The sequence below is a fragment of the Sarcophilus harrisii genome, chromosome 2 (genome assembly GCF_902635505.1).
Source record: "Sarcophilus harrisii chromosome 2, mSarHar1.11, whole genome shotgun sequence".
Classification (NCBI taxonomy): domain Eukaryota; kingdom Metazoa; phylum Chordata; class Mammalia; order Dasyuromorphia; family Dasyuridae; genus Sarcophilus; species Sarcophilus harrisii.
The window spans coordinates 108,403,440-108,429,416 of NC_045427.1; the positions used below are offsets into that span (position 1 = coordinate 108,403,440).

The window sequence follows — 25,977 nt, forward strand, 5'->3', positions numbered from 1 at the left end:
TGTATAGGTCCAGTTACTCCAAATCATTTCCCAAACGTTACCTTAAAATGGATACCAACAAGTATAACTTTCCAACATAAGTAAAAGAGATCATATTTATTTTGAAGATTAAACCCAGCTATAACTATTATTTTGAAGGTATTATGTATGAAGAATAAAAAAAGTACAATCAATCCCCAACACTCACGTACTTAACTTTTTCAATTTCAAACACCTGCATCATTTTATCAGTAACCTCATTTTCACTTTCCATTAGCAGTTGCACATATTCATAGTATGTGCAATAATAAAAATGAGAGACACAATGCAAACAAATTTGTGGAAAGATCAGTATTCTACTAGGTGCTTCACTGCTCTTATTCTGTGCTTGTAGCCTAAAAAACTCTGTACATTCATTGCATGTCTTCATTGTTTGCCTTTAAAATTCAAGTTTTGTGTTGCAATTATTCCCTGCTCTAAGGTGATGCTGACATCTCACCAGTCTCAGACTCTTCTGACAACAGCAATTCAAGTCTCAGCAACCTCTTCCTTGGTTTTCAGAGAGCAGAGAGAATTACATCAGTAGTATACAGTACAATGCCCTCACATAGCCATTCTACACAGTGGAAGATACGATTTAGGTTAAAGGATGTTTAGTTTTATGAATTTTATTTGATGTACAGTGTTTACAATACTGCAAATTTCATGTGTTATGAAAAGTGAATATTGTCTGATGCAAATTTTTCTAGTATGTCAGCACAGGTCACAGAATGCTCGAGAACAACTAGCGAGAAAAAATTTTTGTTTCACATGTTACCAATCTTATTTTGTATATTACATTTTATGGGTTATTTTATGATTACTATTAGTTTCTAGTAAGCAGAAACCTAGCCCCTTATTTCCCATATGTGCAATGCATGAACTTTTTATTTTTATACCATTTTCAAGAAACATTAGACCCATGCAAAAATTGAGGACTAACTGCACAACTATGGATGAAATGCATTAAAAACATTAATAAGTTAAAACATGTCAGAAGGAAGAAACAAAACCAATTAAGAATTTCAAGATCCTACCACACAGGATAACTTGAAAGAACTACGGATTATATTTAGCCTGGAGAAGAGAAAGCTTAGTAGGGACATAATTGTTATCTTCAAGTTTCTAAGGGACTATCCCAATGAGGAATTAGGTCTGTTCTGGTTGGTCCAATAAAGCAGAGCTGAGAACAGTGAGTGGAAGCTGCCGAGACAAATTTCTGTTCAACAGAAGGAAAGCTTTCTAATAATTAGTTCAGATGCAGAAACTTATGCCTTGGGAGATAAGTTTGCCTTCAAAGTATATTTTCATGCAAAAGTTGGATAGCCACATATTGAGTATATGATAAAAGGGATTGTTGGTCAGATATGGGCTGGACTTGATGACCACTACAATCCCTTTCAATTCTGAGACTTAGAACAAAAACAGTACTGTAATCTAGGTGGTAATCTCCTTCTCCCTAAAGACAGTAGTTGTGTTCTACATGATGATAATAATAGGTATATTCTAAGGTGTTTATTTTATAAGTTTTCTTAAAATTCTCATTGATATCAGTGTTCCATTCTCATGTTACCTCATATTTTTAAAGAAGAGAAAGAAATGCTTTTTCTTCTGTTTGATCATTTGATCATTACAATTACATCATTCAGTTCTTTCCTCCCATATTATTGTACTTTCTGTTTATATTATAACCATTGTATATATTGTTTTTCTTGTTCTAGCTTGTTCACTTTACATAAGTTTATATAAACTTTCTCATATTCTCTATATTCACTGTTTCTTGTAGTATTTCTAGGGTGTTACAATCGATAGAAGAAAAACTACAACTCTCAGCAGGATTCAGCAGTGGGAGGAAGGGTCATCTCTTGGGCCTAGCTTTTACTTCTCTTCTCTGACCGACAATAACAAAAAGAGAAACCCTCATGCTACTTGTCCTTTGTTCCCGGTCAAGAAGTCAGGTAGGGAAGTTACCTTTTATTTTTCTTGACCTTTGGTAATCTTAATTTGGGTTGCAATGCAAGATTGGAAACCCATTTTAATCCTAGTAAAAGATAAATCTTTTCCCCTAAAGGTTTTAAATGCAACTCATTAAAAAATTTACCTTGTACAAAGACACACTCTACCATTGCCCAAATAAATATGTTTGACAGAGAAATGAAATATAAAGCTTATTAGAAACAAAATGGGTACAGCTTAGTCTTGATTTATTAAAGAGTGAATCAAGGGTAAGGAATTACGACAAGGCCAACAGGAGAGCAATTAGTAAGAAAGGGTAAGCTTTCACAATACCATTCTTATAATACAGGTCTGTTTAGTTAGTTAAGGATCCTCAGTGGCAATTCCTGATTGAGATCATCCCAATGAAGACTAGGTCACGTAAAGAGTCAATAGCTGAAAGTCTAGTAAATTTTGACTAAATTGGCACCACAATATTAGCCAGTTTAATTCCTTCCCCTTCCTTTTTAAAAGGAATCATATTTCATTTTTAAATGTGCCAATAAAAATTGTTAAACATTTTAAGATCTCAGGATATTAACAGAATTTAAAAAATTGATACTATTCTATGGATAGGAATTTACACAGTTCTTAAAATATTCAGATATATTCTGATTATAGAAAATAACATTGTGGAAGAGCTGGAGGATAACACATTTATTTACTGCTTTCATATAAGAGAAAGTGAATTAAATACAATAGACTGAACAAAATAAAAGTCAGATATAAGTGGAACACCTAGGTATCATGATTTGAAAGGCCCTAGAAATTAAATTAAATTTAGTAAACATTTATTAAGTTCCTATTATGAGTGATAGGGCCTAGGAAAGTTACAATTTAGATAAAATGTGTTCCTTGCTTTCATGGAGAGTATGGGCTAGTAGAGAAACATAAGAGGTACACATTACAGAATTAAACATGACAAAAACAGAAGAAAGATGTAAAGTAGCATGTAATAATTCACAATATTTCTGTAAGTCCTTGGCTGAAATAGCATTTTGCATAGGCCTCTTCATGGTAACTAAAATGGCACCATTATTGATTATTGGAGCAAATACTGTTCTGATACAATGGTGTCAAACATTCAAATAGACAAAGGGGCCACTAAATGTTCATAAGGATCCCTGCTGTATCATATCAACTTAGAAAACCACATTTTAACATTATCTATGTTCTATTGTTTTGTTATTTATTTTATTAACTATTTCCCAATTATATTTTAATATGGCTCCTGCAGTATTTTGAGATCCCCATTTGACACCTCTGTTCTAGATTAAATTTGACACTGAAGAGACATCATAAAATCCCTTGTACCAATGTAAACAAAATGATTTTCTTCCTAAAAGGTTAAGTTTTTAATTTCAGCCATTGTTCTAAGATTTCACTCTTATGAGGCCTTTTAGAAGCTGAGTGGCTTTCTCTTTGTAGATGATGACCCTGACTATGGTTGGTTGCTTCTTGGACCTGAGGGAGATCTGGAATCTTAAATAAGATGATTAGAAATACTTTAGACTGAATCAAAGAAATCAAAGAAGACAGATCTAAATCTATTTAGAGATGGAGATCTTGGCTTCCAAGGGGCATGGAAATTAACTTGCCATGGTCCCTATTCTTCAAGCAAGAACATTTCCATCTTCTGGACCTTGAAGGAGATATTGTGATCTTGATGAGTTTTTCCTCCAATCATAAGGAAAATGACCTTTACTGTCTCACTCATAATACCTCTCATTATTAAATGGATGGCACATAGGTGACCCAACATATCACAATTTTTGAAATATGTCTGTTGACAATTTTCCACAGGAACCATAAATCATCTTCCCAATCAATCCTCAAATTGAATCTTTTGTGCCTCTTAGATTTTCAAACTTAAAAAAAAAAAAAAGCAAATCCTAGAGGATTTCTACAATATAAATTTCTTGCTCTATATGGTTTGCAGGGAGCCATATTAATTAAACACTCTAACTCTTCTTTATCAGGAGTTTTGCTTCTTTACCGTAACCAGATAGTTTTGCTTCTCTCTTCTCTATGGTGTCTAGATTTCATACTCATTCATTTTCCAATAATACAGGTGTCAGTTGTGGTGCTACATACCTCCTTTCTCCACTTGATAGTTTTAGCAACTTCTACACAAGTCCCTTCTTAAAAATGAAGAAACTGAAGTCCAGAGAAATTAAAAATTTGTTCAAGTTCACACCAATTTTACACAAGTGGTGGCAGAGCCAGTAGGAGAATTCATGTCTCCTGGCTCAAAGTTAATTTACTACTCTTTTTACTGTACTTCTCTCTAGAGCACTTGATGGCTATAGAACCTTTTCTTTCAGGTATTACATTTCCCTCTTTCCCCGTCTCCCTGGATGTATAAGCTGATGCCCAGTTCCACTTCACCATCCTGCTTATCTCTAATGGTCCAGGATGGTAAGATATGAGAAGGAAGGAAAGGAGGATATTCTTCCTTACTAAAACCCCATAATTTTTGTTCTAAATTTTGTATTAAACTGTGCCAGGATAGCCTGTGTAGATTTCCCCTGAAAACGAATTAACACTGACTTCATTAGTAGTTGTCTTATTCAATTTATTCAATATTCACCTTTAGCATCTCTGCATAACTTTGTTTTTCCCACAATGATTTTTAAGTTGGGGGGGGGGGGAGGGGAAGATGGGAATAGGAAAGGGCCTTCTTACTCCTTTCCAATCAGAACTGAGCATAAGATTAATCTAGCAATGGGAAGGATGTATTGGAAGATATAATGGAACCATAATGCTAGATTTAGACTCTGTACAAAGTAAGCTGTGTCACTAAACTATAACTATGGGAGAGTCACTAGATTTCATTTCTAAAATGATGATACTAACACCTTCGTTACTTATCTCAGAGGAGAATGTCAATTTTCTGAAAAAATTTAAGAGGTATGTAAATGTATTATTGTTATTTTACTATACTTCTGGTAAGTTATATGTTTGACAGGCATTGGTGAGATGGCCTAGGAAAAATATGATTTAAACAGGGGTGAGCAAATGATAGCCGAGAATCCAGTCAAGTAGCAAGTAAGTAAAGAATGACTTTTTACATCTTTAAAAAAAAGCTTTATTGTTAAAAACTTTTCTTAGCTCAACAGATGTATAAAAACAAGTAGAAGGTCAGATTTGCTGACCTCTGACTTATGACATTGTTACTACAGATAAATAACCTTCTGAATTCCAAGCAATTGTCTCATAATACCTAGGAACACAATCTAACATGAATTTTGGGATTCCTTGTATATGAATCTAAGTGAAAACATGTGAAGTGGCACCATTTTTGATATCAAAGAAATGAAAATCAGGAGAGATTCATTAAATAACCTTCTTAACACCTTAAGAACAAAGTTTGATTTGCTTGAATGTATTTTCAAGAGTTTTGTCTAATCTCATTTCAGGTAATTGAACAAGTGAAAAACTATGACTTTAATGTTCATTAAATACTAATGAACACTTACCATGCTAGGTTCTGGAAGAGATAACAAATATTTAAAAAGTAATGATTCCTGCCTCCATGGAGGTCATAATTTACTAGGGAAAACACAATATACATAATTATAATACAAAATGATATATAATAGATTCATGAGAAGCACAAACCAAGTGTCTTTCCAAGTCCCTGGGTGTGTAGAGGCAGAAGTGGAGGTAGTGAAGCTGGTGGTGGTGGTGGTAGTTGTGAAGATGACTAATTTAGTGGAGGGCCAAGAGGCTCTTTGATGTCATTTAATCTGGGCTTTAATGGAAAGAAAGGATTCCAGCAGGCAGAGATCAGGGGTGAGAAGAGAAGGGTACTCTAGACATAGGACACAGGATAAATGAGATACATCACAGATTTAGAGATGAGGAAACTAAAGAAGTTATACAGATTCAGATACATGAGGTTTTCTAGTCTTTACTCTCCTATTAGTATGTCGGCCCATTAAGGTAGAAGCTCTCTCGATAGTTTTGCTTTAGTTTGTGTCACCAGCACTTGGCACAGTACCAGGCACCTAATGACTGCTTAATAAATACTATTGATTGACTAGCCCAATCCTTTGGGTTTTACAAATAAGAAAACTGAGGCCCAGAGAGTTTAAGTAATTTGCTTAAGGTAATACAGGCAGTAAGTAGCAGCTCCAGAATTTTAACTCAAATCCCATGACACCACATTCAGCACACTTTCCACAGAACTAAGATGCCTCTGAAATCAAGTAGTCCAGTTTTGTAAGAGAACAGCATTTGTGGGAGGGACAATAGATTGTGGAGGATCTTAAATACCAGACCAGTTTACATTCAGTTGACTGTACCCAGTTCTGAGCAGAGGAATGGCATAATCAGAACTGAGCATAAGATTAATCTAGCAATGGGAAGGATGAATTGGAAGATATTATATATATATATAATACAGAATACAGAAGAGCCTATTTATATAGCCTATACATATATATATAATATAAGAATAATCACTCAGGGAGACCTGCACTTGTTTTGTGTCAGTAGGCCTAGTGAGAAGTTAGAAACAGATATATCAAAGGCAGAATTGACAGGATTTATCAAATAATTAGTTGTGGGAGATTAAAGAGAAGTTATTAAGCACAAGTAATTGGTGGTGCCACCTGTAAAGAGAAAGAAGTCAGAAAATGGAACAGCTTTAGAAGGAGTATAATTTGGCTTTGGACATGATAAATCTAAAGTACCGGTAGTATATTTCCAAGGAGAGGAAGCATGGCAAAATGGTTCAAATGGTTTCAAATCCAGAAAGCTTGGGTTCAAATCCTATCTAGCTGTGTTATTATGAGCAAGTCACAAACTCTCTGAGCATTAGTTTGTTCATCTGTAAAATAAGGGATCGATCTATAGAGCCTCTGGGACCACTTACAGTTCAAAATATATGATTCTGTAATTCAGGTAGAAATATCCTCTGTGTAGTTAGGAGATGCAAGTCTAAAGCTAGAGAGAAAGGTCAAGACAAGAGGTATAGATTTGTAAATAATCTATATAAAGAGAGAAAATGAAACTACAGGAATAAATGAGTTTTCCAGGCAATAAAGAGAATGAAAGGGCTAAAGCTAGAACTATGAGAACACCAGCATTTAGGGGTCAGAAAGAGGAGCCAAAGCTGTTTTTCTAGACAGCTTACATAAAGATATGGAAGATTTTGTAAATAAATAGGCTATTGAAAAAATTAACCTCTCAGTGCCCTAGGGAACACTCTTAAATTTACATATTTCAGAAAAGATACTGATTTGCATCAATAGTATGGGGCTTTCCACTCCAGGAGTTCTCTATACCTACAAAATGAAGACTAAAATAAAAAAAAAAAATAGTCAATAGAAAATGTTTATCATTTTTAAAGAGGGCTTTAAGGAATTACAGGCCAAAGGAAAGTCAGGCCTGTTGGTGGAAGTGTGAATCTTTTTACCTTTGAAAAATCTTTGTGGAAAGCAGAATTATGCTAGGAAAGTGATTAAGATGTCCATACCCTGATTCAGAAATTGAATTGATTGGAAATCCCCAAGGAAGTCAAAGATAGAAGAAATTTCATTTTGTATATTTTATACATATACATGTATATATATATATATATATATATATATATATATATATACATACACACATATCTAAATATATGTAATTGGTCTGCACTTCTCATGATTTTATCATATATCATTTATAGCAGTATTTCTTGTAGTATCAAAGACCTAGAAACAACGATTCAGAAATGGTTAAACAAATTATTGTACTTAAATATAATGTATTTTGTTGTTCAGTTGTTTCAGTCTTGTCTAATTCTTCCTTCCCCCTTTGAGGTTTTCTGGGCAAAGATACTGTGGTAGTTTGTCATTTCCTTCTCCTGCTCATTTTACAGATGAGGAAACTGAGGCAAACAGGATTAAGTGACTTGTCCAGGATCACAAAACAATTAAGTGTCTGAGGCTAGATTTGAACTCAAATCTTCCTAATTCCAGGCTGGTTGTTCTCCATTGTACCACCTACCTACCTTAATGTAATAGTACTGTATCACAAAATGATGAATCTGAAGAATTCAGAAGAGGAGGACTTATATGAGCTGTTAGACAAAGTAAAGTAAACAGAACTGAGGAAACAATATACAGAATGAAAACAGTATGAATGGAAGGAATAAAAATGCCTTGTGCAATTATAATGTCCAAACTTATAATTGCACAAAGAAAAATGAACATTTCTTCTTTTTCTTTCCAGAGGTGAGAGACTATGTATAATACTGCATATACTGTAAGATTTGGATTTTACATTAATTAATGTTACTAAGCTCTTGTCTTTTCTTCCCCTTTAATTCTCTGTTAGAAGGGAAGAATCTTTGAGAAGTGGAAAGGAAAGATAAATTTGGAAATTAAAGTTATATAATAAAGGATATCAATAAAAATTATTTTTTAAAAGAAAGAAACCATAGTTCCAGACTCTTCAGTTATGATATAACTGGGCTGAACAGTGCAGGAGAGTATAAGTTCTGCACATAAAACCAACAGTTATGTTCTCCTAAGAGCACTATTAGAAATAGGGTAGGGAGAGAAGATAAATTAAAAATAATTTATATGAACTTCAACAATTCATATGTAGCGATTTGTCCAGTTGGATTCACGGTTTGAAAGGAACGAAAAAGTAGGAGGGTCTAGCTATTGTGTGAAGTGTGTCTTCAAGCAAGGTTGGCAGTGGCTACTTCCTCACTGACATCCTGTGCAGCTAAAACCACAGAACATATATTTATACACAGATTTCAACCCACGGAATAAAGAAACATGAATTCTTTCACTTTCTTTCTCTGTTTCTTTTTGAGGGGAGAGGGTATATATTGAACTGCCTCTGCATGAAAAAATAATTCCCCCCCCCCCAAAAAAAAAAACTAATTAAGCACCACCAAATTCTTCTAATGAAGGGCAAACAATAATAAATCTCCCCAGTATAAAAAGGCTGACTCAAACCTGAGGGAGTTAGTGTCATGAATTGTTTTGCACTGTTAACACAGAAGGTGATTCTCATTCTCAAAAAATGGTCATGGTATATGAGATAGTTCAGCTGGAAACCCTCTGTCTTTGACAAAAAGACACTTTTTCACCTGCTACCCCTTTTAAAGAAAGGGAAGGAAACACCAAAAGAAATAATTCTCTTTATGTGAAAACCTTGGGTCTTCTTTCAGATCTGTTGTTACAACTGCTCTTGAAAGGAAAAGAATTATCTTATTTTAACTGGGGGAAATTTGGATTTGGACAAATTCATTCTAAACAGTTAAAAGAAGCCTTTTAAAGCTTAATTAGCCAAAGAAACAAATAGTGTGGGGTTTTTTTTTTTTTCCTAAGAAGCACAACACAGAATTAAAAACAATGCTCTAGAAAGGTTGTAGTGGGTAAGGATGGCAGGGTCACAGAGAGAAGCTAATAAAAGTACATATGGCTTTTAGCACAGTCATGCACAAACAGATAGGGTGTGCTGCAGTTGGCTCCAAAGCTGTGACTGTTTTTGCAAAGTTCCTGGGTGAGGATATTTAAGTGAGCCTCCAGAGTAGGCTAAGGTGAAAAGGAGTATTTGCATAGCTTACAGTAGTGATAGCTCAAACACCACTGACTTTGGCAAAAATTAAGTGCTAAAAAACATGGACTAGGATCTTTGGGTAGGGATCTTCTCACTCCCCTCCTCTCCCTCCTCCCCTTCCTTATTAAGAAGGTATATAGTAAGGATCTGGTAAAGATCTTCGGAAGAGCCAGAGAAAGAAGATTCAAAATCTTCATTAGTGGAACACCTAATTCCACCAGAGATCAGTGTAGCATTCCTCCCCCCCCACCCCCCAACCTTTGTAATGAAAATGCATCCAGTATTTCTAAAGTCCCTGCAGTAACAGCCATGTTAATTGGAAAGTAAGGCAGAGCCGTCCCTAACAAATCAGCAATGTAATTATAAAGCCAGTCAATAGAGTAAAGCCAGCTAACGTGTTCCAGCGATATTTTGAAACTGTAATCCGATACTACTGTTTCCATCTTCGTGCCTTGCCTGCACTCCCTTGTTGCATACTGTACTATTTGAGGCCCGGAGGGCAAAGCAAGCTGTTTATTAATGATCAGATACCGTATTTCAACTGAAATCCGTAAGAACAACTCATACCATTTTCTTTACAATTTCTTAAACCTGCAAATAACTGAAAACACATCAGACAGCTTTTAAATAAACTAAAAGCAAGACACTACCGTTTTCAACATTTGGAAGTTCTGCTGTTTTGTTTCTTCAAATCCACACTTAAAAACTCTTCCTGGTTGCAGTCTTTAGAGGAAGCATATGCTTCTATTAAATTAAAAACAGCACCTAATGCATTGTTAGTTTGTCAAATATAACTTTTCTTTGGAAAAAAGATTTTGAAAAAACTGCAGTTTTGCCAAATAAGCCAATAAGCCAAATAGTGTCAGTGTTAGAAGGTGTTGTTAGAAGGTGTTGTAATAAACACTTAGAATAATTTAATACCTTATTAAATAATTAAGAAAAAAAAGAGTTTACATTCTATTACTAAGTAACTGTAGCAGAAATTTTATTTATTCCTCTATTAGGATGAGTTTCAACCTAGAGGAATGCATCAGGAAATAGATAGGCATTTTGCCTTCCAATTTTGATTCTTATGGAGTTTTGGCTAAATCAGGTTCTTTGGGAAGTTGTATGGTCTAGTGAAAAGAGCAATGGCCTAGAAATCAGGTCTCATTCCAGCCCTACACCAGACTACTCTATAAGACCTTCAGGCAGCGTGCTGAACATTTCCTTCCTTTATTTCTTCATCTGTAAAATGAGTGTACTGCATTAGATGATTTCAAAGATTCCTTGTGATTGGTACTCATTTTGCCATCCCCAAGACAGCAATGTCAGTCACTTGTCTATCTTCCATAATGATGGAAACATTAAGAATTCATGTATTTACCTAAAGAAGGAAAGCTGATCCTAAAACTAGAACAACATGAGTACGAGTCCTATGTCTGAAACAGATTAACTATGGCACACCAGACAAGCCATTTTCATTTCTTGGTGATCTAGTTTATCACTTTTCAGGCTTATCAATTACAGAGAAGGTATTAACTTGTTTGGTGGGTGGAGCATCCTTACCTGGGAATTCCTCATACCAGTAAAATTGCAGATCTAAACCTCCTCCCTTCTCCCCTCCTTCCCCCCCCCCCCCCCCCCCCCCCCCCCCCCCCCCCCCCCCCCCCCCCCCCTCCCCCCCCCCCCCCCCCCCAGCCCTTCCCTGTGTCAAAGGCTTTGGCTAAAGGTAACAGCAAATCCATTATTCAACTTCATTTAAACTGATGCTTAGTAGGATTATTGCTTCTGAACTAGTAACAATTTAACCTGAACACCAAAATGTAAAGATAAATCCAGTATATTAAAAACTGGATGATGCATTTAAAATCACTTAAAATTAAAGTCACTACTTGGTAGGGTCTTCTCTCCACACACTCACTGAATCATTACTTGGACACTGATGTACAAAGCATTGTGATAGGAGCCAGATACAAGGAAGAAAAGAAAAAAACCAAAAAGCACTACTCTATGTAAACAAGCATATGCTACCCTTATGCTGAGTAAGTTTGCCTCTCTGTAATCTGCTAGAGTGCACTTGACAGCCAACCATGAGAGAAGATGGGAGAACAATGCAGAGTTCCCTTCTCTGAAGAAGGGTGATGATGCTTCACAACAGTTTTAGTTATAGGCATCCCAAAGCACTCTCATTTCAAAATTATTCCCAAATTCTATTGCAGCAAAGCTAAACCAGTAGAGCTAAGGGAAGAGAGTATTTCAAGTAGAAATGATCAATTATGCTATGTACAAATCTTCCCAAAAAAGAAAATATGCTGTCAGTAAACAGTAATACCAATGCTTCAAATTCTAGTTTAAATCCCAGAAACATTTCTCAAAAGAGAAACTGACCTGTAGTAACAAATGCCTGTGACAAGCTGTGTGGACATCAACATGAAACAATCCTGAAGTTGACTTCCAGCCCCAAAACATTTTCTCTAAATTTAATCCTAAATTTTTAAGCCTTAAATAATCTTTTAGTAAACCACCACCAAGCAGAACAAGGAATACTTTCCTCAGACATTACTACCATGAAAAACACTAGAAGAAAGGGTGATGGGAAGGGGTAGTTTAATTGTAAACTCTGATACAGTTAACCTTAAAGTGATAGTGACATATGTACTGTGCATAACATCCGCTGCTTTAGTAAAATTATAAACTGAGGTACATGATACTATACATATAACAAAGTTTGTGGGAAATATATTAATATCAGTCACTTTTCATCTAGAAGTTGTTTATTTGAAATATGTGACAGTTTTAAACAATTTGAGACAGTTTTAGTCTATTTTCATTGCTTTGCTGAGAAATCTAGTAAATAGATTTAAAAGTTAAAACATCTTTAGATTCTATTTTCCTTTTACCCTGTATAGTTCCCAAAAAGTTATATGTGTACATCAAAGAAGCTTAAAAGCCTCTAATGGAAAATTTTTTTTCTACTGTAGCAATAATTACTTGGATGGGATCCTTGTTTCAACTCTTCCATAGTATCTTTTCCCCAAAGATCCCTTGTTTTTCCCCTCACGTTATAGACCCTTGACAAACACTGCCTGTAGGAAAAAAAAAATACTTAAGGAAGAAACCACAAAAGCTTTGCAGAAAAATATGTGATGGGCTTTTTTTTTTTTTTTTTAAGGGAGGATTATACAATAAATGAAAATCAAATAAAATCTCATGGGGGGATTTTACTATTAAAATGAAAGTGACATCTTAGAACAAAGAAGTCTGGTTTATTCCCTAAGTTTTGTTTATTATCCAACTGTTGTCACTAAAAGTAATGAAAATAAGCAAGTAATAGCAAAAAGTACATCCATGAAAGATTTTAAAATTGTTTTAGGTGCTTCTGATTAGTTTTGAAGAGTTCTTGCTTTCAAATTCTGAATACTGTGTTACTGTACAGAGATAAGATACAAAATAATTCTCATAAATACATGTTGTATTTCCTTTTTATTTTCAGTTACTAGTGAAAAGGTAGACGAGACTAGACAAATGTGATTTTGGTAAGCAGAACTAAGAATTTTATTATACATTCTGATTCTGAAATGCTGAAGAGAAAAAGTATGTGTAGTCTGAATAATATAACTTGAGATTACAAAAAAAAATATTTTAAGATGCTCAAAAGGGGGAAGTACTATTCTAAACTTACAAATAGTCACACTTCCAGTGGAAGTAAAAAAAAAAAAAATCATTCTAGCCAAATAAAAATAAGTGCTGAGCTTATTTAATTGCCCCTTTATGTAAAAATGATAACATTTTGCTAAGCAGATCTTCAACTTTATATTAGAAACAAAGTATATAAATGAATCAAGGATATAATCTGAAAATTTGGGGCAAGATATGACATTATACAAAGCAAATATTTGCTTTTCAGTAATTATACTTCCATTTCAAGCATGATATCATTCTTCTTGAAGTAGCATGTTGAATACTGATAATAGTACCTGTGATATTCTGAATGTTTAATACCAGTTAGGCTATAACTAAGAAGAAAAATAATATAATCAAGTATAATCCTAATAGCCAAAGAAAAAGAGAGTTGAACACACTAAATGTAAAGTAACTAATATTTAAATAATAATTTAGGCTCTATTAACCTCAAGATGAAGCTCTGTTTCAAGTTACCAGATACTGTGATACTTTAGTCTTGCTATGTTATCTCTAGGAAGAAGTTTGCTTCTGGAATAAGTCAATTATTCTGTATGGTACATACTTTAACATTTAAAAACATTTACTATAATGTAGATGGTTGGTTGTACATACTTTAACATTTAAAAACATTTACTATAATGTAGATGGTTGGTTGCAACTATCACTATTCAAAATGGCTTTTCCTAGACCATGATAAGAAGAAAAAAATCATAGTCTAAAGATAATGACAAAATGGAACCAAAATCAAGACAAAAAGAAATTATGTTTCATCTTTGGCTTAAAATTATATTCTATTCAACTACTTCTTACACCATATCAACTTTATGTGAATATTCACCAAATTTCTCCTTTTCTATCACTCCACATCTGACAAACAGAACAAATTCTATCACATCTCATAAAACAAGGGAAAAACTTAACTAAAGATTACCTGGTTCAAAACAGGATTGGCATCTAGTCAATTCATTAATGTAGTTATAAAATTATGCAAACTTGCTTGTAAACAGGGATGATCTTTAGGACTTTTAGATTCCCCCAAAAGAGTTAACTCAGGCAATATTTTCAAATATATGGGTGGGGTACTAAAGGAAGACTGCTCAAAGCTTTAGTAACTGCTGCATGGAGTAGAATGATAAGCAGCTGGCCTGAAAGAGGAGGAAGGCATGAGGCTAAAGGTTGATTTGCAGCAAGTGACATTATGTTACTATTAGGCATTTTTAACTATAGAATAGTCAGATAGTATATTTTACTCTTACACAACACAGTCATGTAGTTTTAATCTTTAACTTTTTTGTCCTTCTAACAGAACCTGAATTCTTCAATTCATCATAGTGAAAATTAAAACATAAAAATATACTAGGATTTTTAAAAATGCAACTTCAAAGATGTTTTCTAGGAAAATGGAAGAGAAATACTAGAAATATTAATTATGAAATTATAAGAATTTATGGAGAAAGAAGATAATAACATACACATGAATTAAGTTTTAAGAATTTCAGTTCGCTGCCACCTACAGTTAGTAACGACAAAGCTGCCTTTGGGCACTTCAAACTAGTTAGACCTGCTGTAGTAGTTATATGTCTACTTTAAATATGCCCTCCTCACTCCTTCCACCTCCTACTCCAATGTATCCTCAAAGTTTACCTTCAATCCTGGGGGTTTCTTTAGCCCAGTTTGCTCAACAAATTTTATTACTGTCTCTATGAGTAAAATAAGAGTTTTAAGAAAACTAATACTGGAAATCTAAGAGGTTAGAAAACAACAGTTGTTTGTCACATTTTTGACTGAAGATTCTTAGTAGACTGAATATACTGCACAATTTATTTTGTGCTAGATTTTTGCAGCATATTAAACTAAAACGCTACATTTGCTACAGATATTCCTGACAGGTATTATAATTGAGAAAATTAAATCCTTTACTTGTACTTAAGTTCCATTTATATTAGGCACAAGAGGGTATAAATAAAACTAATTGATCTAGCTGATTTCTCTAAGGTCCCTTTCAATTTTAGGATCACAAAAACGGTAAATAAATGAAATTACCAACAGCAAAATAACAAAATCTTTCTGTACATTTAAATTACTTTTCCTTCTATATTCAATAAAAATTCTGTATTCAGGTTGGTTAGTTAAAATTTTTCTAAATAATCTGCTTCTTTTCAATATTTATTTTATAGAAGCAAACATGTTTTTGTTCATCTCATGATTTTTAAGGGGAAAAAAAGGCATCTATTTATTACACAGAATATGAATGTAGTCTTACTGGCCTGACATATGCCATTCATAGAATCATACAAAGAATGAACTGCAAAGCAGCGCTAATGGAGAAAGACACTGCTCTACACAATGGATGATGTGATGCCACAGGGCCCAACTCTGCCTTTAGATACATAAGTAATTCTCATCGCCTGCATCTGAAGGCAGAATTTGGCTTTTTAAATCAAATTGCATTGACTAGTTTCTCCCCACACCCATCTTACTGATCAGATGAAACCAACTTTAGTTAACAGATTATGTCTCTTTGATTTAAACTAAAATATCCGCAAGAGTGAAATCTTTTTAGAAGTCATTTTCATTTGTTAGCAGCAGTAGTTATGATTTCAGAAAGACCCAGTTATTTTAAAGAGAATAATGATAAACTGTGGATAGAGCACATGTGATTGGAATATGTGTCACTAACTTACTGCCTTATTTTGAACCTTCAGCTTCTACTTCCTATGGTTAGTGCTAATTAGTGGGAGGTCCTGCTATGCTGGATTCTGCTCCTACTGCTATGTTGGAGTCTGTCCCTATTGCTATGCTGTTTCCATTTAAACTGGACCTTGCCCTCTTTTTGCTTTCAGCATACTTCATGATCTTTGGACTCAGTAATCAGAGACTGCTTTCCTTTCTTTCTTCTTCTTCTTCTTTTTTTTTTTTTTTTTGCCAAGAAACTATTGCAATTGGAGCTGTCTCCTTCTGTATCATGGCCACAAGATGAATCACCATATGTAAAATTTCTTCAGCAAAAGGATTTAAATAAATTTGAAAAATGAATTAAAAAGTAGCATATACTACCAAGTGGATGCACATATTTTTATAAGTATAATGTATTTTAAATGACTGACATTTTTGTGCAAATGAAAGTGAAAACAAAGTTTTAGTATTTTTAGAAGTGTTTCTAGGAAATCACAGCAAACTACAAAAAAAAAGGAAAAGAAACAAAAGTTATTAACAGTCTCGTGAGCTGATTTAGCTTAATTTAAAGTATCGAGCATTTAGATGGATGGTGAATCTGAACTAGTTTTAAATTTTATTCTAATTTATGTGGACATTTATTGTCAAAAATATCTTAAGACATAAATTGAATGTTTAGGTTCTGTTGTCCAATCTCCCTAAATTCATTTTTCTATTCCTGAAGCAGTAAGTAATTTCAAAAGAGCAGGTGCATAAATTACCATTCTTCCCTTTTTTCCTTGCCCTCAAATTCAAGAATATCAAAATATAGTCCATTAGTTTTTGATTCAATATAAGATTACTGAATAACATGTATTCCAAGTTAAATAAACTTAAATGAGTAAATTCATCAATGAAAATCAAAAGGTCATTAAATATAATTATATTTTTCTTAATTCTTTAAAGAAAGTTATCCAAAACAGCTATTATGAAGAGTATATGGCAAATATAACTTGTTCCCTAGGATACCTACTATATACCTGACAGGCACAGAATCTGCTAATCCCCTTACCAATTCTAATAAACTTAGGAATAGTTAATTGGTTTGTATTCCCCACAAAAACAAAAACAACATAAAACTATCTTCAAATGAAAGAGAAAAGAAATTTTAAAGGCTTGTAATACAGTATAATATGTATATTTCTGTTATGGAGTGTGGTTTTAAAAGGGTAAAATTACTTTCAACAGTTTGAACTGATGAGAAACATAAATTTCATAACAAGAAACCCCAAACAATAAAGTGGAAGATAAATCTTATTACATTTGTAGTTAGCTTTCTGTATTAGGGAACTGATAATACAAAGATCCGAGTCTGTAACTTTTCCTCATTTGACCTAGGATTTGAGGTCTTTCTTTCAAAAGTGTGCATTATTATCTGCATTAGCAGCACTTATATTTATATAAGCCAACTCTTGTACGATCAAAAGAAAACAAACATTTATAGACCAAGAAAAGAATGGTAATAAAAGAATGGTAGAAAAAGAGATGTGTATCCTTAGCTCACAAGCAGTTGCCTTGTGATCACTACTCTAAATTAAGTGTACCAAAAGTACATGGGCATGTATGGTGGAAGGTACTGTCGGTATTGTCAAGTGGACAATGACACTTGTCATTTTCCCAGACTGTTGAGGTTCTCATGCTCGCTTATATAGTGACTACTCCTCAAATCGCTACTTTTATATACTTAGTAGCTGCTTATTAACAAACCTCGGTATTAAAACTTATCTAAGCTTTTAATGTATAACCATAAAGATATATGCACATAAATATACATATGTAAGTAAACCTTATGAATACAACTTGAAAATGAAAATTAGCATATTTCCCCAACTTTACTGAAAACTGGAAGAATCTCAGGATGTTTCAAGCTTCTGCTCACTTCCTAACTCAATACAGGAACTTACTTTTACAGTTCTTGAAACATCAGTAAGAACAGCTTCTAAAACCATCCTGAATAAAGAAAATATTCTAACATATAAGCCTGCTTTTTGTGAAACTGATTCTAATTAAAGTTATAAAATCTGCTCATTTCTTAGACTGTTGATACCTCTTTTAAAGGTACTATATCAAAGGTTAAAAATGAAGAAAGAACAAATAAAAATCCACCAACTATTTTTTCTCTGGATAAGTAATTGCTTCGTGTAAAGGCTCTCTAAACTTACCTTCTGTTCTAATGATATAAAGATCAGTACCAGCAATTCTTTATTCCTATTTAGATAAGGGAAGGCAACATGATGATAAAGTCTGGGTTCCTAATATTCAACTACAAAGTGACGTTTAAAACAACAGGTGTACACATTTAAAAAAAAAAAAAAAGACTAATTCGCCTAACATTACATCACCAATATACTTAGAACTTTGAGCATGGCATCTATATACACATATGTCTGTATATATATCTGTATGTATATATGTCCACGGTGATAAGAGGAAAGAAAAGAGAGGTTCAATTGCACCTCGCAATCCAACACATAACTTAAATGCAAACTAGACTATGGAAACTAGAAAATGGGCAGCCTCCCTGAAGCTGAGGAACCGTCCTCTAAAAAAAAGTACCACACATTCATAAAACAACCCCAGCACATCCTCTCTAAAGGAGGCCAGGTCCATGCTCTTTGCCCCACAGCTCGGAGCTGGGGTTTCGACCCTTTGCGGATCCCACTTCAAGTCTGTCTGTCTGTTCCTTACCCTCCCCCGCCCTCCACCCCGGCCCAACCTTCCCGGCGCTTAGGTCTGTCCCCTGGCCTCTGGGCTCTTTAAGTCTAAGGGAACAGAGAGAGACTAGGCGAGGTGTTCCTCCTACCTGCTCAGGACTCGAGCTTTTCTCGTACGAATAGCCCCCCTTCTTTTCTCTGCCAGCGCCCTCACCCTTCTCCTCCCTCCCCGCGCACACTCCCGCTCCTCGCTCCCTCCAGGTCCCAGTGCCTACAGCTTCCGCGGCTGGGCAGCCCGCACTGGGTCGCTCGCTCCCTGCACCACTCACATTCACAGGGACACGGACCCCAGGTCCAGATGAACTTACCACATGCAGCCCCACCTGAGGACTACAGCATCAGGAAGGGTGGGGAGGACGCGGGGGTTCCGCCCACTCCTAAGGCTACACCACCTCCATACAGCGCCCCTCAGCTCCGGGGACCCAAGGGTGGCGTCAGGAAAGGAGGGGGAGACGGAGAGCTAAGGCTCTGCGGTCCTCCGCCAGTGAGCCAGAAGCATTCTACAGAGGGAGGAGGGGTGATGAGGCTGTGTCGGAGAAGGAAAGAGAGAAGGGCGGGGGCAGGGAGGGGGGGAAGCCCGGACTGAAACGCAGCCCGTGCTCCCACCACTTGCCATGCAAGAGTGACGTGCAGCCTCTCGCAAGCTCCTTGCCCTCTGGCTCACGTAAATGCTCCGCCCAGTCCTGCTCTCTGTTCCGCCCTCCTCCTCCTCTTTCTCCTCCTCCTCCTCCTCCTCCTCCTCTTCGTCGTTGTCCTCCTCCTCTTTCCCTTCTTCCTCCTTCTCCTCGTCCTCCTCTTCCTTCTCCTCTTTCCACTCTTCCCTTCTTTTTCTTCCTCCTCCTTCCACCCTAACTCCCTTCACCCCCCTTCCCTGCGAAAGCACCCAGTCTGACTCCTGCCAGAGGCTCCGCGCACAGGCCCCTCCGAGGCTGAGCCAGTGAGGAGGAGGAGGAGCCCCACTCCGGGCTATCACTTACATGTGCCTTTGTCCCGGGAGATCAGATATGCTAATACCGAGCTAGGGCTGTAGCTGCTGCGGTTGGAGGAGGAGGAGGAGGAGGAGGAGGAGAAGGAGAAAGAGGAGGAGGAGAAGAAGGAGGAGGAGGAGGAGGAGGAGGAAGATGGGAGTGCAGGAGATGCTGTGTGGCAGCACAGACCAGCATCTCCCTCTCTGTCGCTACTTTTATTTCTTTTGGTAGTGGCAACCAAAGAAGGAAAGAAAAGAGTTTCAAAAGGAGATGATAGCCCGGCCAAAGAAGCTGAAACTATCATTGATAATCTCCTTCTCTCCCTTTCCTCCTCCGTGCTCCCCACCCCCAAAAGCGGCGGGTGACAAAAGGCAGTTGCTAATGCACAGCTCAAAAAGAAAAAAAAAAAAAAAAGCCTGCTGAGTAGCGTAACCACAAATATGACAAGTATTCGAGCTATTCAACAACTTGAGACTGGTCAACAAGTCAGGCTGGAGCCCAGCAAGTCCTGCACAGGGCATTTACACTGCGCGGAAACCGACAGCAGCTGGGGTCAGGGCTGGCAAAAGCAGGGTCAGTGAGGCGGCTCGGGGATGATCAAGCACTAGCTGTCAAACCTTACTTTCCTTGTGCCTTTGGCTATTTAGTAATGGTGTCTCATTTATGAGAAGGGAGCTAGGGGTGGTGGGAAAGTGGGTGAAGAAACGGGGCAGACAGAAAATGAGCGCAGTCCTTCAACTGTCTCACATGTCCAAATCACGAGAGCAATTCTAGCGGACATATATCTAATCCTACACGGTAAGTGAATGAATAAGTGGCCCGGGAACACAGCAAAATGGTAGAGAGGGACCTTCTCTGGAAGGACTGTAAAGGGCCCATGCCCTTCTCTGTTAGATCTCAGAGCATTCTAGTGCTGGATCATTATGCAAGAAAGAATTCCTTTCCTGAACTGGAAAGGTTTTATTCTACTATAATCGTGAGTTGTATGTGTCAATAATAGCACGAAGGAAAGCCTGGGTCTAGAAGGAGGAAGCGTTCAGACACAGAATAATTTCTTTTGATATTTTTTGCTTCCTGCCCACTTAGGTTGCAATCGCTTTGGATTTTTTAAACTTGAAGGAAATATTGAGTCTAATGAAGGGGTTTAAATCCTATTCTCATGGAAAAGTGGAATTGAAGGGGTTGAAATTGACAAAAGATATTAAATCAAATTCTGTTGGGAATATAACATGGTTATTCTTTAAAGTTAAAGAAATATTAAAGTACAATGAATTTTTGCTGGTATCACAAAAAGCAATTCAGGCACCCTGATTTTGGTAGCCACACAATCATCTGTCTATCTGACATCATGCTGGCTTTTTAAAATGATCTTACTAAACTAGTGGTACTTGGGAATATAAACCTTTAGTACCTAACATAAAGGCGATAGTGAATGGTTACTATCAAGGCAAGTATGCCTTATCCTATGCTCAAACTATTCTGTAATGATTTGGGATCAAATTGACATTCTAACTGGGAGACGGCATAAGAAGCAAAATAATCTATTCAACTTAAGAGTCAGAAAAAAACAGTTCAAATTCAACCTCTGACACTAGTAGCATGACTCCTGGTAGATCATTTAACTTCTCCAGGCTTCAAACAACTCTCTAAGATTACAGTTCTTAAGTTTTTCACACATTGAAATCACAACCCCTAGATACACTGAGATTCTACTTGTACCACAGTAGTATCATCTCTCTTTATGTCCCCATCTCTCTCTGTGTGTCTCTCTTTAAGAGTCTAGATCATGGCCTAGAACCTGCTGTAAAAGTTTTTCTTTTAACAATAACAATATCAAAGACAAAATATATAATCTGAACATATACATATGAACATTGAGTTTATGTTTTTAATTAAATGTGGAGCTCTTTCATCAAATTTCAATACAGTGATACTAAAATTCAAATTCTCTATTATAGACATTATTGGCCTTTCCAGACTGTGTTAAATTTGTGCCTTTGTAATGACATGCTATAAAACTTCTACTCTGACACTAAGCTATTTCTATTTTCCTTTCTTTCCAAATTGTAGGGTTTTGAAACTATACTATTAACAATCTTTCTTCCACATATTCAAGTTCTCATTTTTGGGTGAAGCCATTAAAATGAATACATAATCAAGACAGTTGATTGTACTTCATATCAATGGACCAGTCATGAGCTTTAATTAAGTTGTTCATGAATTCAGCTGAAATTAACAAAAAAAGTCATACTTATATCAAAATGTTTTCTAGCATATATTTTATCAAATGATAAATATCTTATCAAATGATCAAAACCTTCCTCTTGTATGAAAGACATCTTTGTTGTTGTTGCTCAGTCAAGTCAAATTTTCTGTGATCCCATTTGGGGTTTTCTTGGCAAAAATACCAGAGTGGTTTCCCATTTCCTTCTCCAAGTCATTTTATGGATGAATAAACTAGGTTTTAAGCAGGGTTAAAGTAACTTGTTCAAAGTCACAACTTAGTAAGTATATAAGACCAGATTTGAACTCAGGTCTTTCAGATTCAGTACCAGTTCTCTAACTACTGTGCATCCAGATGCCAAAAGGCATCTAGAAATCAAAAATTACTTTATTTTTTCCTGGATACATATACACACTAAAGATCCTGAGTGCTTTAAGAATTCTTAGAAAAGAACATGCTGAACCGTGAAATGCTTTTCACTTTTTTTTCTTTATGTTTTTAAAGGTGAAGTATCTGGGTAATTTCACAAGTACAAATATTAAGTACATTTTTTTTTCTTTTTAGGGGTTCTGGTATCTTTGTCCATGTAGTCAAAGCATGTGCTTAATGCTTCAACAGCTGTTAATACCCCACCCTCCAACACCAGGTGGTTAACGCCTTCCCTAGAGAAACTGAGTTCTACCAAGATAATACAGCAACTCCTAGCTCTTTTGGAATCCAGATCCACAAGGCTAGAAAGGCTGATGTGCTGCCGATGTCTGTTCCTATTATAATGTTTCTTCATGGAATTATTATCATTATTAATTTGAATTGAATTTGGAATTTCTACAAAATTTGGTTTTTATTTCCCTTGGTTTTCAAATGCAGAACAAAAGATAAGCAAGCATGTAACTTACTATTATAGTCTCATTCAGAATTCAAGTCTCTTTTAATTTCAAAATAAAACAAACCACTAGAAATTAACTGGAATAACTATACAAATGAGCAGGCATCCACATATAATTTGATTTTAGTTAAAATGGCCTACTTAGTATCTCCTAAATTCCATATTCAAGTCTTTTTTGTGCCTTTCTGTATTGGATTCTTCTCACCTTGTCTTCTTAGAATTCTTAACTTCATTCCAGATGTGGTTTGGATAACACCTCCTACTCAAAACCTTTCCTTATTCTCTCTCTCCCTCAAGTTGTTAATGTTCTCTTCTTCCTATAATTACCTCATATTTACTTGTCTAAGTACCTATTGTAGCTCCCAGTGTCATGTAAGCTCCTTGAAGGCAGAAAGTTTATTTTTTTTTCTTTTTGCATTCCAGCATTGACACAGGACACAAAGTAGATGCCTAACAAAAGTTCAAAAAGTAAAGAAAAAATAGTGTAGTCACACATAAAAAGGTGGCCATTAAAAAGGATAAGCAACACTAGTATTGAATGTCAGAGAAATGACTTTTCTTTTAAATGTGAACCATTGCCAGGTAATCCTGGGTACCAGTTTACACTGAACTGTTCTTTTGAAAGTACATCTTGAAAGCTTTTTAGTTCTTAATTTTCTTTCCCTCCAAAACTCCCCAATAATTATGATGTAATGAAGTGAAACAAAGGACACTAGTAAAGAAAGCAACAGAGATTATCATTGGAATGAATTTTAACATTAATTTGAATTTTTTGGACTCTGCTATGTTTTATCCCTCATGCGTTATGTATCATAGTACTAATAGCAAAAAAACTGTAGATTTGTTTTGTATAGTTTTCTTTTTAAAAAATATGCAAAGGTACCACTGGGTGATGAATATTTTAAATTAATATTTAAAGATAAAGTATATTAAATGTATATATAACCCCTCATATAGTTTATAAAAGCATTTTAACAACAAGCCTGTGGAATAAAATAATACAAGCAATATCAAGCATATTTTACATGTGAATATTTGGCTTAAGTAATGCCCATGGACACAGAATTAGTAAAGTTTTAAAACCAAGTCTTCTAGCATCAAGGTCAGCTACTCTTCATACTAAATATTAGCCTCTTCTCTAATTTCTTAACTATTCAATTATGCTATTAAGTTTATTGGTCAAGATAGTTGTGTCTGCTGATATAAACTTCAGCAGCAAAGAGTTGGACTGTAATTGGATAAGCCCTAATGCTTAAAGCGATATATATAGATATATATAGATATATAATATTTTTAAAATTGGAATAAATTTACAAGATTAGAATACCAGTAGGCAACCATTTAAAAATATTATCAGGTGGAAATGATATAGGATTTAATGATTAGAAAATAAAATAAAAGCAACAAAGGTGCCTAGAGAATAAGTGAATGCTTCAGACTTTGAGAAATGCTGGGGGCCATGGGTAATTTTTCTGTTTGAAATTTTCATTCCTTTTTCTTGAAGTTTAATTAACTGCCCCATATTTGCAACTCTTCCTTCATTCTCCCTTTCTTTATTATGCCAAAATGCTTGTTTTCTCCTGCTAGATATCTGTATGTGTGAATATCATATATATAATGATAGGTAGCTATTTCACATCTATGCTCTTTGCTCCAAATGATGTAATTCCTCTTAGAATGCTTCGTATTTTCTACTTTACCATTTGCACTGAGGCTATTCCCTGTCCAGTTTGTAGTCTTAGGAGGGACTTAAATTGTAGTACTTAAGTTAAATATTTTAGAGTTACTTCAATTTCCTTTCTTATCATAGAAAGAGAAATGTCTTTTTAAAAAAGTTTTGGTGTCTTAACAATAATATGATTCTGCTAAAATGGATCAACTACTAAAAAAACACTTTAATTTATTAATCTTTTTTCAGCATACATGAATGGATGTATCAATCACGATACCTCCATTGTTACAAAACATAAAACATCTATGATTTTTCATCCTATACTATTGTTATCCATGCTTCCTTATAAATTCTCCATAGATTATCTACTCAAAGTGCTAAAGAACTAAATTTCTTTTTTTATTTTTTAAACATTTAAAAATGTTATTTTTTTTGTTTTTTAAATTTTTTATTTAAATTTTTAATAAATTTTTTTTAGAACGAAATTTTTTAATATACTGTGGGTATGGAGTTGAGGGAGAGGGAATTTATAATGCAACATTTTGTCTGTCTGTTATTCCATTTGTTTGCTACATGCCTGACCTATGTCCATTTCCAATCATATATTTCTGGCATGATAACTTTTTTATGACATTTCTTGTAAACAAAGCACCATGGGGCATATGCTATAGCCTACTTCTGTCCAACATGGGTCTGTCTATCCACTGTTCCATGGGTCACCTACAAAACTGATCTTTTGGTAATTGTATCAAATGAGCCACAGCCTTTCAAAAATAATAGAAAAATGTTGATTTTTTAAACTGAATTTCTATTTTAGGGAATTGCTTGAAGTCACTGACAATGCTGAGTAATTTTCCAAATTCAATCCAAACTATTTTTACCTAATAGGACTAATATTATATGTGGTGCCTATTCATGGCATATATTTTGATAGAGTATCTCAATAAGTTGCCAATCAAATTACATAGTATAATATGGACAACATATATTCTTCATTTATTTGTTCTTTTGAAAAACGGCAGAATTTTTTTGAGTAATCATAATTCTCAATGAGGAGGCTTTGTAGTATTGTGGGACTTTATAAATCATAATCATCACATTTCAGAATTAGAGGAGACTTCAGTAAACATCTAGAACAACTCAAATCTGAAAAATAATTCTCATAATATATGCAAGAAATAGCTATTCAGACTTTTCTAGAAGCCATCAGTGAGAGGGAACTCCCTATGTTCTAAGGTATCTCATTCTACTTTTGTTGAGTTTTAATTAGTAGGAATTTTCTTTCTTTCCTTCCCCCCCCCCCAATTTCCATCCACTGCTTTCTAGCCCTGTCCTTGGCAGAACTGGGTCATTTTTCTCTTTCAGATGACAACTTTACTTCATGAAGGTTGTCATATCTTTTGTCTTTTTTTACTCCACGCTAAACATCCCCAGTTCTTTCAAATGATCATTACATATCAACTCAAAGCCAATTTGATGATTAGTGAGTTCTTGCTTTGAACCTTCATATGATCAGAAGTCTCAGTTGCACTGCTCACTTCCCTCCTGAC

General features: G+C 35.2%; 1 protein-coding gene across 10 annotated transcripts in view; it reads right to left on the bottom strand.

The window, feature by feature from the left end:
* SERTAD2 (SERTA domain containing 2) overlaps positions 1-25,977 on the bottom strand; it is a 239,777-nt gene that overhangs the window by 15,503 nt on the left and 198,297 nt on the right. The window contains exon 1 of one of the 10 annotated variants that reach the window (XM_003758230.4): positions 18,986-19,424. The exons of the other annotated variants lie outside the window; for them this stretch is intronic. The gene's annotated coding sequence lies outside the window, so the exon portion shown is untranslated. Of the gene's footprint in view, positions 1-18,985; positions 19,425-25,977 lie in introns of those variants that run through there. 10 annotated transcript variants of the gene reach the window in all.